This window comes from Pelophylax lessonae (genome assembly GCF_965119305.1).
Source record: "Pelophylax lessonae genome assembly, chromosome: 1".
In the NCBI taxonomy this organism is placed as follows: domain Eukaryota; kingdom Metazoa; phylum Chordata; class Amphibia; order Anura; family Ranidae; genus Pelophylax; species Pelophylax lessonae.
The window spans coordinates 669,966,959-669,980,079 of record NC_138768.1 but is presented as its reverse complement, the minus strand read 5'-3'; the positions used below and the strand labels follow the sequence as shown (position 1 = coordinate 669,980,079).

Sequence of the window (13,121 nt, the reverse complement as noted above, 5' to 3'; positions counted from 1 at the left end):
CCTGATGACAAATTTTCCCACGAATCGCTATCGCTCAGTTCTTCAAATAATTTCCGATACACCGTTGCTGTTTTCCAGGTTATCCAAAAGTGTTTCTGAGCTAAAAGAACGCTTTTTGGACGCCATGGACGTTATCAATTTTCCAGGCACAAAGTACCGCAAAAAGTACAGGCAGGACACTGGAAAAGCTTCTAGGTGAAATGGCATGATACAAAGTTGTAATTCTAACAGATGAAACTGTATCATGTCATTTTTTTTTTCTAAAGCCCGCCGGTTCCACCCCCCTGTGACGCGGCGCTCGCAGGGAAGGGAACTGGAAGAAGGTGCCGGCATCGGCCAAGCACAGAGCGAGTGGACAGTGGGAGGAAGGCTGGGGAGGACGGCGGGGGATAGCAGGCTCGGGTTACCGCTTTTGGTACTGAAAATTAACGCCGTGCCACACTCGGGAATACCGCTAGGAAAGTTAATGCAATTTGACAATGAGTGACTTTAACTGGTATTTGTCCTTTTTTCTCTATCGCTCATTGACAGACGTAGTCTTCTTGATTCTCAAGAGCTGGGTTATGTTGTCTCCGCAGGAGTAGGACTAGGCAGAATGACAAAACGTTCTGGCTCCACCTTAGGGGCAGTCCCTGAGGGTATATCCTCCCTCTCTCTGCTACAGGGAATCAGTTTTTTTCTGTCTAGTCAGGAGTAAGGACCTAAGTTCCTTGCTGGGATCTTTTGGTCCTGGCAAGACTTTTTTTCTTTAAGAAAAAGACATTTTTTAGGTAGTTTTCTCCAGTGTTTTTTTCCTGTGAGATCTTCAAGCAAAAATGCCGGACTGGGCGACACTTGTGGTCACCCCAGCCGGCCTACGAGCGCGCGCAGACCATGGCATTGCGCTTGGTCGGCCGCGACATATTCAAGTAAGTATGCGGGGCCGGGCGACGGGCTGGATGTTGAGATCCAGTGGTCATCCCGGTTTCTGCCTACAAGCGCGTGCAGACCAGTGCGCTGGGTCGGCCGCGACGGAGTCCCAGTGAAGGGACTGACTTTGCGAGTTAAAGGTCTCGCTTGGACGCCAGGTACCAGAGAGTCGAGGCGTCCACAAACCCCCACCCCGGTGGAGAGGGTATTGTGAAGAGAGGGTGCCTGTCGGTTCGGTATGATGAGTAAACGTTCCCTTTTTTTCCTCATTATGAGGCAGTATATATTATGGGCCCCTCCATATATGGTCAGTATATATCTGATACTTACAAGTCCCCCTTGTAATACAGCATGTGTTTGTGGGAAGTGGACTTGGTTCAAGAGCTAACACTCTACCCAGCAGACTGTAACATTACAGCAGACATAGGAGGTATATCCTACCTTATGTGCAGTGTATCTCTGTAGATCCATATGTCACCTCTTTGCAGAGTGCAGGTGGATGTGCTGGGAAGACGATATCGGCGGTCCGCCGCCATTTTGCCGTAGACCGAATGCATGTATGTCCTCAGGTCACGCCGGCCGCCATGTTTTTGGAGTCTTATGTCTCTTCTATGGGGGCGGCCATGTTTTGTGAGCCCAGCTACCTCGCGGAGGGCTGGGAACGCCGGAAGGCGTACACAGGGGGCGGAGCCACGCCTTCTGCCCGGGAAAAAGCAACAGCTCCTTCCAGTCTGTGTAAGACAGACGCTGACTGCAGTTTGTTGGAAACTGCACTGCATCGGTTGGTGAGCCTTGGGGGTCCCTCTCTCTCTCTCTGGGATCGAGAAGCAGGTACTCTGAGGGGCGCTATTGCGCTAGGGGGAGACACAAAAAAAAAAAAAAAAGTTTTTTTGTTTTGCTGGCAAAGGTGTCCTGTATTAACATGGACCCTGCCACTCATGTATCTCCTCCGGATCCCCTCGAGGGGTCTGCGGGATCCTCCAGCACCCCATTGACAATTGAATCTTTGTCAGCTATTATGGAAACTTTTGTGTCCCGGGTGGAAGTGGCTTGTCAGGGACAGGGCGCAAGAAAGCGACCCCCGCCTAACCCCTTATTATCTGAAACCTCGGATTCAGACTCTGAGCCTATTTCTGCAGTTGCAGGTACTTCATCTGGTATTGGTGTCTCGGGTCCTGTCTCTTCAGACAGTGAGGAGGATGTTTCGGCATCCGCCATAGCCCGAGAGGAAGCGTTGGTAAACGCACTCATTGTATCTGTTCAAGAGACCTTAAGGTTACAGGGTATTCCATCAGAAATAGCTGAAACTGAGATCCCTTTTGGGACTAAAAAACGCATCAAAGTGGCGAAGGTTTTTCCATTGCCCAAATGTTTTGGCAATCCAATCGAAGAAGAATGGCGTCTGCCAAAACGCACTTTTAATATTTCTAAACGCATTGACAGGCGTTATCCGTTTGAGGAAACCCTGATTAAGAAATGGACAGAACCACCTGTGGTGGATTCACCTATTGCTAGATTGAATAAAGCCACGGTTATTCCTTTAGAAGACGCTCCGTCTTTTAAAGATCCAGTGGATCGCAAGATAGAAGCTATGTCTCGCACCATGTTTTCCTTGATTGGATCAGCTTTCAGACCAATAATTGCTATTGGTCTGGTTTCGCAGGCTGTAACTGAATGGACCAAGTGGTTACGCCGGGACTTAGAAGAAGTCCCTCAGGCGGTATCAGATTTGTTGGAACAAATGATACAGGGGTTACAGTTTGTATGTGATGCGGCGTTAGACGCCACTCCTTTAATGGCGCGAGCATCAGTCTCAGCAGTGGTTCTCAGGCGTACACTGTGGCTAAAAGGTTGGTTAGCCGACCAAGGTTCCAAAAAAGCTTTGGCTAATATCCCCTTTTCAGGAGAGCGTCTATTTGGAGCCAACTTAGATGAGATCATTAAGGATCTCACCGGTGGAAAAAGCACCATTTTACCGCAAAATTTTAAAGGTAGAGGAACTCGTCAAAGACGAGGGCCTTCTTTTTCTGCTCACAAGAGGTTTTTTCGTCCAGCGGGTGAAAAAACTAAGTCCTCCAAAGCTCCTACAGGAGGCGTCAGGGGTCGTTGGTCGGGCAAGCAAAAGCCCGCCCCCTCCAGACCTGAAGATAAACCATCCAAAGCCTGATGGTGCGCCCCCACCCATAACTGGGGTGGGGGGACATCTTCGCCGGTTCCCGGATCCATGGCTTTCCAGAATCCCGGACAAATGGGTTTGCGAAGTCATAAGGTCAGGGTACAAGATCGAGTTTCGATCTCTCCCACCGGCGCGATTCTTCCCTTCCAATATCCGTCTATCCGCAGATCGTTTAGAAGAGCTGCGGAGAGCAGTCACAGATTTACTACTACAAGGAGTGGTAGTCCACGTTCCTTGGACAGAACGGTTTCAAGGGTTTTATTCAAACCTGTTTACAATACCCAGGAAAGAGGGCAAAGTGCGTCCAATTCTGGACTTAAGAGCACTCAATTCTTTCGTCAACATAAGAAGATTCAGAATGGAGTCCATTCGCACGGTAGCAGCCTTCCTGCATCCAGGGGATGTCCTAGCGTCCATAGACATCAAGGACGCCTATCTTCACATTCCCATTTTCGCAGGACATCAGCGTTTTCTACGCTTTTCCGTAGAGGAGAACCACTATCAGTTTGTGGCGTTACCTTTCGGTCTCGCCACGGCTCCGCGGGTCTTCACAAAGGTGTTGGCCCCAATGTTGGCACTTCTGCGCCAAAGAGGTATATCGATTCTAGGTTACCTAGACGATCTTCTGCTTCATGCAGAGTCTCCTCAGACCTTGCTACAAAACATAGAAATTACTATGATTTCTTTACAGGAATTCGGGTGGCTGGTGAACCAGCAAAAGTCATTTCTGGTTCCCACCCAGAGGCTCGAATATCTGGGTCTAATTCTAGACACAGTCAGGACAAGAGTTTTCCTTCCGGTAGGGAAACTCCGAAAGATTCAATCAGCAGTCCAGTTGTTACTGTCCAACAGCTGGTCTTCCCTTCGGACTTGCATGAGGGTTCTGGGGTTGATGGTGGCTTCGTTCGAAGCAGTCCCATTTGCCCAGTCCCATACCCGAATTCTTCAGCAAGAGATTCTTCTCAGATGGAATCGGAATCCGGAATCCCTGGACAATCAGATCCGATTGAGCAAACAGACCAGAGAGTCTCTGGTATGGTGGCTTCGGTCTCCGATGCTCAGCCAGGGAAAGTCATTTCTGCCAATATATTGGACGACAGTGACCACGGATGCCAGTCTATCCGGATGGGGAGGAATTCTCGGTCAGTTATCTGTCCAGGGACTTTGGTCCCCGGAAGAATCCAGGTTACCGATAAATGTATTGGAACTGAGAGCGATCAGACTTTGTCTGATTCACTGGACCGAGCAGCTCCAGGGCAGCTCGGTTCGGATCCAGTCGGACAATGCCACGGCCGTGGCTTATGTCAATCACCAGGGGGGCACCAAGAGTGTCCGAGCGGCCAAAGAAGTGGCTTGCATTCTTCGCTGGGCGGAACGATTTGTTCCAGCAATCTCTGCGGTGTTCATTCCGGGGGTGGAGAATTGGCAGGCAGATTATCTCAGCCGTCAGACCCTGGATCAGGGGGAATGGTCCCTCCATCCAGACGTTTTCCACCAGTTGTGCCTACGGTGGGGCACCCCGGATGTGGATCTGTTGGCATCACGATTCAACAGGAAAGTTCAGAGATTCGTGGCTCGCTCCCGCGATCCTCTAGCAGAAACCGCAGACGCACTGATCGCCCCGTGGGGGCAATACCAGCTAATATATGCCTTCCCTCCTCTCGCGTTACTGCCAAGACTTCTTCGCAGAATAGAGGAGGAAGGAATCCCAGTAATCCTGGTAGCTCTGGACTGGCCTCGTCGAGCTTGGTACGCCGACATGGTCAGACTGGTGGCGGACGTCCCGTGGAGACTTCCTCTCAGGGAGGATCTACTGTCTCAGGGACCGATCTTCCATCCTGCTTTACGATCGCTGGCTTTAACGGCCTGGCTATTGAGACCCAGGTGCTGAAGGACAAAGGTTTGTCAGCTTCAGTTATTCCTACTCTAGTTGAAGCAAGGAAAGCGACTTCCAGAAAGATTTATCATCGCACATGGAAGTTCTACATTGCATGGTGTGAACCTTTGGGGTTCCGTCCTCGGTCTTATTCGATTAGTCGAATATTGGCTTTTCTGCAACAAGGGGTTGAGCAGAAACTGGCCTTGAGTACTATCAAGGGTCAGGTCTCAGCATTAGCCATCTTCTTTCAGAAGCCTTTGGCTACTCATTCCTTGGTGCGGAATTTCATCCAGGGGGTGCGACATCTGGCTCCGCCAGTGCACGCGCCGTTACCCCCCTGGGATCTTAATTTAGTGTTGTCGGTTCTTCAGAAACCTCCCTTTGAAGATATTAGGGAGATTCCTCTACCCACGTTGTCCCAGAAGGTGGCCTTCTTGGTGGCTATTACTTCTGCACGCAGGGTGTCAGAACTGGCCGCATTATCTTGTCGTTCACCATATCTGGTGGTTCATAGAGATAAGGTGGTTCTTCGTCCGAATCCATCCTTCCTACCAAAAGTGGTTTCAGAATTTCATCTGAATGAAGAAATTGTATTACCTTCCCTGTGTCCTAAGCCCAGTCATCCTCGGGAGTTTGCGTTACACTCCTTGGATGTGGTCCGGGCGATCAGGGTATACTTGAAAACGACAGACTCGTTTCGCAAGACGGATTCACTTTTTGTGATCCCAGATGGACCCAAAAAGGGGTTGCCTGCATCTGCCGCGACCATCTCCAGATGGATCAGACAGACGGTAGTACAGGCTTATTCTATTAAGGGTCGGGAGCCCCCGTTCCCTGTTAAGGCGCACTCCACTCGGGCACTTAGTGCGTCATGGGCCTTTCGCCATCAGGCGTCAGTGGTCCAGGTGTGCAAGGCGGCTACCTGGTCGTCGGTGCATACCTTTACTAAACATTATAAAGTTGATGTAATGGCATCGTCTGATGCCTCGTTTGGCCGCAAGGTTTTGCAGGCCGCAATTTGAGGAGACCAGTGGTCTACCTCAAGGGTTTTTTCCGTTGGAAAATTTTTCTTTAGTCTCATTCTTTGTTTATAATGAGCCTTTAAAACTTCTAGTTTGGCACCGGTTGGGCCTTCTAGATTGGATTTGATTTTGTCAATCCCACCCCTCATTTGTGGCACTGCTTCTGGATGTCCCAGCTCTTGAGAATCAAGAAGACTACGTCTGTCAATGAGCGATAGAGAAAAATGGATTTTTGTAAGAACTTACCGTAAAATCCTTTTCTCTTAAGCTCATTGACAGACGTAGTACCCGCCCCTCTATCATTGAGTTGGGTTGGGTTAAATTCTCTGTACTGCTTTAAACAGAACTGATTCCCTGTAGCAGAGAGAGGGAGGATATTCCCTCAGGGACTGCCCCTAAGGTGGAGCCAGAACGTTTTGTCATTCTGCCTAGTCCTACTCCTGCGGAGACAACATAACCCAGCTCTTGAGAATCAAGAAGACTACGTCTGTCAATGAGCTTAAGAGAAAAGGATTTTACGGTAAGTTCTTACAAAAATCCATTTTTTCCCACAGATAGAGCTCTTTTGGTAGTTTTTTATCACCACTGGGTTTTTTATTTTTTGCGATATAAAGAAAAAAAGACAGAAATTTTTGAGAAAAAATTTTATTTTCTACTTTTTCCTATAAAAAATATCCAATAAACTAAATTTTTGTCATACATTTAGGCCAAAATGTATTTATCTACATGTCTGATTAAAAAATCTCAATAAGTGTACATTTATTGGTTTGCACAAAAGTTATAGCATCTACAAACTATGATGTATATACTGGAATTTACGCAGCTTTTACTTTCTGACTGCCTATATCGTTTCTTGAAGTGCTAAAATGGCAGAGCAGTACAAACCCCCCCCCCCCCCCCCCATGACCCTTTTTTGGAAAGTAGACACCCTAAGCTATTTGCTAAGAGGCATGGTGAGCATTTTTCAGATATCATTTGTTGCTACAATTTTTTGGAAAATGAAGAAAGAAAAGGTAAATGTATTTATCCTTTTTTTTTTTTTTTTTTTTTCCATTTTCAAAACTTTGTGACAAAAAGTGAGATTTGCAAAATAATCAACATGCCTCTCAACAAATAGCTTGGGGTTTCTACTTTCCGAAAAGGGATCATTTGGGGAGGTTTTGTGCTATCTTACCATTTCAGGTCCTCCGAAACTGTAATAGGTAGTGAGGAAGTGAAATGAGAAATTTACGCCCTTAGAAAACCTAAAGGCAGTGGTTGGTTTTTGGGGTCCTGTACGTGGCTAGTATCCCCGTACTGAGGAGAAGCAGCAGAATGTATTTTGGGGTGTAATTCCACATATACCCATGTGTGAGCAATATATAATTTAAGTCACAACTTGTGTAAAAAAAAAAAAAAAAAAAAAAAGCCTTTGATGTTACATACATCTCATCAAAATGTATCAACCATTGGGAACTATACCAGAAAATGTTGAATTTTTGGTATCTGACTCCCACTAAGCTGTCCAAATTTTATTCCTCAACGTCAGCATTATGTTGGAGAGAATATGGTGAGCAAGGATCGTTATTTCATATAACTGTAAATCGATTAGAGCATTCTGGAACAGAATATTCTCCCTGGCGTCAGAACTTGTGGGAAAAAATATAACCTCAAGCCCTGAAATGGCGATCCTTCACTTAAATATGTATGAGATCCCCCCAAAGTTCAGAGTAGTAATTATACATCTCCTATTAGGCCCCTTTCACACAGGCGGACCGTTCAGATCCGCCTGTCCGTTTTTTTGGCGGATCTGAACGGTCCCCCCATGCATTCCTATGGGGCATCGGATGTCAGCGGAGACATGTCCGCTGACATCCGACCCGATCCGATCCGTCAAATCTGGACGGATGGAAACCCTATTTTCCATCCGTCCAGCGGATCAGATGGGATCGGGTGAGAATGGACTGACGGTCCGTTGACATCCGATTTCCCCCATAGAGATGCATGGGGAACTGTCAGCTGTGTCTCTGCACACAGCGCGGAGACACAGCTGTCCTCCTGCTGCTCAGCGGGGGATCGGCGGCTCGATTCCCCGCTGAGAAAAACGGACTCCGTCCAACGGACGGAGTGTGTGAAAGAGCCCTCAGCGGCAAAAACTTTTAATTACTAGAAGATGGAACTCCCAGGAAGTACCAACTCCATCTGATGGAGTTGAATTATTAAATCAACAATGTCAGATGGAAAAATTATGGCCACCATAAGTTCAACAAAGAAAATATTTGAAGTTAGATGGAAACCATGGCTAAATAATGTGAGATGTACAGTAACATTGGAGTAGAGATATTGTATTTGGGTCAACATAAGCATTGCTAAGTACTATGAAACTTGTTTTACTTCTCTCCACAAAATTGAGGCTAAGTGAAGAGAGATTTGACATAAAGGGTATTCTAAATATGGCAATCTCTTGAGTGGGGATCAAAACCATACTGGAAGGAAGGTCCTTATCCCCTTTCTGTCTGTTTCTTTTCCTTTTTCTTAGTTTTTTTATTTAGTATAATGTTATAATTGACAAATTTACTGTAATAATGTCGCTTCTGATTTTGTTACTGGTTTGTGTTTTTTTTCTTGTTTGTATGTTATTTTGTTATGTGGAAAATTACAATAAAAGAGATATTGAAACATTAAAAAAAATAAATAAAATGTTTGTACTTTTCCAGAAACTTGTGGCAAAACATAAAATATTCCATGGACTCAACAAACATGCCTCTCAGCAAATAGCTTGGTGTCTACTTTCTGAAAAGGGGTAATTTAGGGGGGGGGGGTTGTGCTATATTGGCATTTAAGGTCCTCTAAAACTATGATAGGTAGTAAGGAAGGGAAATGAGTAATTTACGCCCTTTGAAATCCTGAAGACGGTGATTGATTTTTGGCACCTGTAGAAGGCTAGGCTCCCAAAAAGTCTCGCACGTGTGGGATTCCTGTACTCAGGAAAAATAGCAGAATGTATTTTGGGGTGTAATTCCACATATACCCATGGTATGTATGAGCAATATATCTTTTAAGTGACAACTTTGTGTAAAAAAAAAAATATATATATATTATACCAAACATGACATGCTTTAAAATTGCACACGCCCATGCAATGGCGACAAACTACATACATTTTTAAAACCCTTTACAGGTTACCAGTTTAGATTTACAGAGGAGTTCTACTGCTAGAATTACTTCCTTTGATCTGATGTTCGTGGTGATACCTCACATCCATGGTGCAATTGCTGTTTACATACGACACGAGACTGATGCTTGCGTTCGCCTTTGCACACTAGCACGGGGAGACAGGGGTGCTTTCATTTTTTATTTTTTTTTTACATTTTCCCTTTCATTTTTTGTTTTATCACCTTTATTGTTATTACAGGAAATGTAAATACCCCCTATGATAGCAGTAAGTAGTGGCAGGTACTCTTTTTAAAACATTAAAGCATCTGACCACACCAAGATTGGTGTAATGAGATGCTTTCCCAATATAAAAAATGGTGCTGTTTATATCCAGCAAAACTGAAGAGTTAAAATGCTCGTAGCTTCTGGTATCTTAAACCATAGAGTTGATTACAGCCGTTCTGGTCTCCGATCAGCTCTATGGTCTGCTGGCGGAACCACCGGCTGCATTCTTGGGTAACCCGGTGGGACACGAGAGCCCGAGAAAGCCGTGGAAGGCGGCAGGCGGGAGTCCCCTCCCACTGTTTGTAAAAGCAGTCTAGCTAATTAGCCACTTACTATTGCTTTTAAAAGAAAGCTAACTTCTGGCTGAAAAAACAATACCAAGATGATACCTAAACCTGCAGGCATTATCCCGGTATGACCACTCAAAGTACAGCGACGTACCAGTCTATGGGCTCAAAAAAAAAAAAAAAAGGAGAACCTAATAGATTCTCCATTCCCATCGATCGATGTGGATGAAGATATCTCTGCCAAGAAAAGTGTAAAAAAAATATATGGCGAAGCATAGGGGAGAGCCTCCCTCTGTGTCTACCCCATCCCCTATGCTTTGCCATATATGCTCTTTTTTTTTTATTTTAACTGCGGTGGTTAAATCACCTCCTACAGCGCTGCAATCATTGATTTATGTATATGCTGAAAGCAAACGTTGTTGCTGTCAAGATAAACAGATCAGTGCGGCAGGTGATGGGCATACCTGCAAACCAAATAATAGTTAACAATAAAACACAGTAACAATAAAACATTACAATATAATAGTATACAGTGCAGTAAAACTGTAGAATGGCGGTATCTGCAAAGCAAACTATGGTTAACAATGAAAAACGGTATCAATTAAACATTACAGTATAGCAGTATATTATAAAGTACAGTAAGAACAGAAAATAAATTCAATGAGGCTCCTTTCACACTTGTGCGACCTAAAAGTCGATTTTGTAGTTTTTGATGTGATTTTGACTGGACTTGAAGCAATGCTTGTGTATTCTTGAGAGCTATGGGACTCAAAACGCATCAAAGTCAGACCAAGGTAGTGCAGGTACTACTTTGAAGTCGTTGCAACTTGAAGTTGCACAGATATGAACAGTACTCATTGGAAATCATGCGGTACAACTTGTCATGCGACTTTGCAGTCCCAAGTCGCACAAGTGTGAAAGGGGCCTAAAACAAAAACTATTTTTGTCTTCTTTTTTACTTTAATTTTTTGTGTGAAAGTGTGCCCTAGACTGTGCCCTGCTGTAGCTGATACTAATACTCCACTAGTATGTGGTAGCGACAGAAACAGTCCCCGATGCAGAGACCAGGTTGGTCAGGACAAGAGGGACAAAAATAGCAGGTGTCACGCCTATATCTGCGTTTTCTACAGACACAACATCTTCTTTGGGGTGCTTTTAAGTAGAGGTACCAGGGAGGACATCCAGAAAATGCCTCTCATGCAGCCAGCTCATTGCATCTGGATTGTGAATTTGGGCCACAGCACCTTCTAAATACAAATATGCTGAGATGATCTCTTCCTGGAATTTTAGGAAGGATCCACTTCTTCCTGATGCTGTGTATAGCACATAAGCGTTCAGCAGAGCCAATTGTAATAAGTATACAGACACTTTTTTGTACCAGCGTCTGTCCTTATGGTAATTAAGTAGGGCACCATCAACTGGTCGTTAAAGCCCACCCCTCCCGGGTTAAGGTTGTATTTGTGGACTGTCGTATCTACGTGAATGGAGGACAGAACGAAAACATTCCGTGTGTCTCTCCACTTCACTGCAAGCAATTTATTACACTTCAAGCAGGCTCTCTACCCCCACTCTAAGTCGGGCATCTACAAGCCGTTGGGGGAAGCCCAGGTGATTAGGTCGCATGGTGCCACATGCACAAATTCCAGAACCAAAAAGGTGACTAAAAAGTGGCATGCTTTGTGTAATAATTGTCTACGTATAAATGGTACCCCCTTCCGAATAAGGGTGACTACAAGTCCCAAACAATCTTTCCGCTGCTCCCTATGTAGCCTGGGAAGTCCGGGGACTGCACACTGCTATCTTTTCTTATCTGCTACCGGAGACTACAAGGATAGCCTGTTGCCCTGTCAGAGCTTATATCGCTTGTCTGGCATGCTTGCTGGGGAGAAACTGTTTGAAAAAAAAAGCCAGAAAGCATAAGCAGGGACTCATCAACGCAGACAGCTTGTTGGGGTGTATACAAGGCTGCAAATTTTGGTTGAAGTAATTTACGAGGGGCCGAATTTTGTGGAGCCGGTCATATCCATGGTCACCCCGAGGACGACAGAGTTCATTGTTATTGAAATGCATGAACTGCAAGATTTGCTCAAATCTAGTCCTGCCCATGGCAGCAGAGAACACGGGCATTTGATGAATTGGGTCAGTGGACCAATATGACCGCAGCTCATTCTTTTTAGTAATGCCCATGAGGAGGGATAGACCCAGAAAGGTTATAAATTTGGAAACAGTGATACGTTTCCATGCAAATTCTCTGGCAAGGGTCAAATTTGGGTTTGCAGCGATAAATCAATCGGCATATAAATTTCTTTGGTCCACAATAGATCTGTACACATATTCCATGAAAAACAGCTCATAACAACCAAGGGGAGTAAAATTGGCTGTTTCCACCTGAATTCCCTGTGAATAAGGAAAGTACCGTCGCTGCAGAAGTAGTGAACTCCCAATCAGGATTTGCAAGCACATCAGGAAGGACACTATGGGCTCTATGGGCCTTTCTTTAAATTCTTGGTGACTGCAGGCCACTAGTTGTGCTAGCCACCACACCAGCTTGAACTGCACTTATGGGACTCGCCACGTCACCAAGTGTTACTGCAGTGCTGGTTTGTCTATGACCAGGATGTACTAGACTGCTGGTGCTCACCAATTCACCAGAAGGTTGAGCATCACTAGTACTGACTCTCTGCTGCATACGAGAACCATGCGATCATTGCACCTCAGCAACAGAAGAATGGGGTCGGCTACGCTTGACCTTAGCAGGGACCACTACTCTGTCGTCAGAGCTATCTGTCAGGGTGCCGCTGCTCTCTACAGGTTCGTATACTGAGCCTGATTCTGACAGTGAGGCTTCCCCATCGCTGTCATCTGTCATGCTCAGCATCGTGTAGGCCTCATCACTAGTGTACCTCTATTTGGACATTTTGGCCAATAAATGTATAGTTACGTAAATAAAAGGGAAGGTGAAGGCGCCTAGTCACTAAAACTGAACACTGAAAAAAGTGACCTGCTGCCCCTTTTAAATGTGTATGCACAATTAAACAAAAAATATATATATGAGTGAAGGGGGCGCTGGTGCTTATGTGTATCAAATAAAGAGTTATTCCAACAGTGTATGAACAACAATCATTAATATACAATGTAAAATAATTGTGTGAGGTGCTCAAACCAGGCCCAAGTACACCATGTACTGACCAATATGCCCAATCCGTATAAACGTGCTAAAGTGGTTAACAAAATCAGAAAACAGTTCGATACAATAAATAGAATAATTGTGTCATGTGCTTAAACCAGGCACAGATATGCCCAATCTATATACATAAAGTGCTGAAGTGATGAACTAAATCAAAACAACGTGATATTTCATACAATTGTGATATGCCGTATCTACCAGTGCCACAAATAGTGATATGCAGTAGATATAAGTGACATAT

At 45.1% G+C, this 13,121-nt stretch overlaps 1 protein-coding gene across 1 annotated transcript in view; it reads left to right on the top strand.

Moving 5' to 3' along the window:
• The window catches only part of GATB (glutamyl-tRNA amidotransferase subunit B), a 249,958-nt gene that overhangs the window by 67,531 nt on the left and 169,306 nt on the right, over positions 1 to 13,121 (top strand). The gene's annotated exons all lie outside the window — the stretch shown is intronic.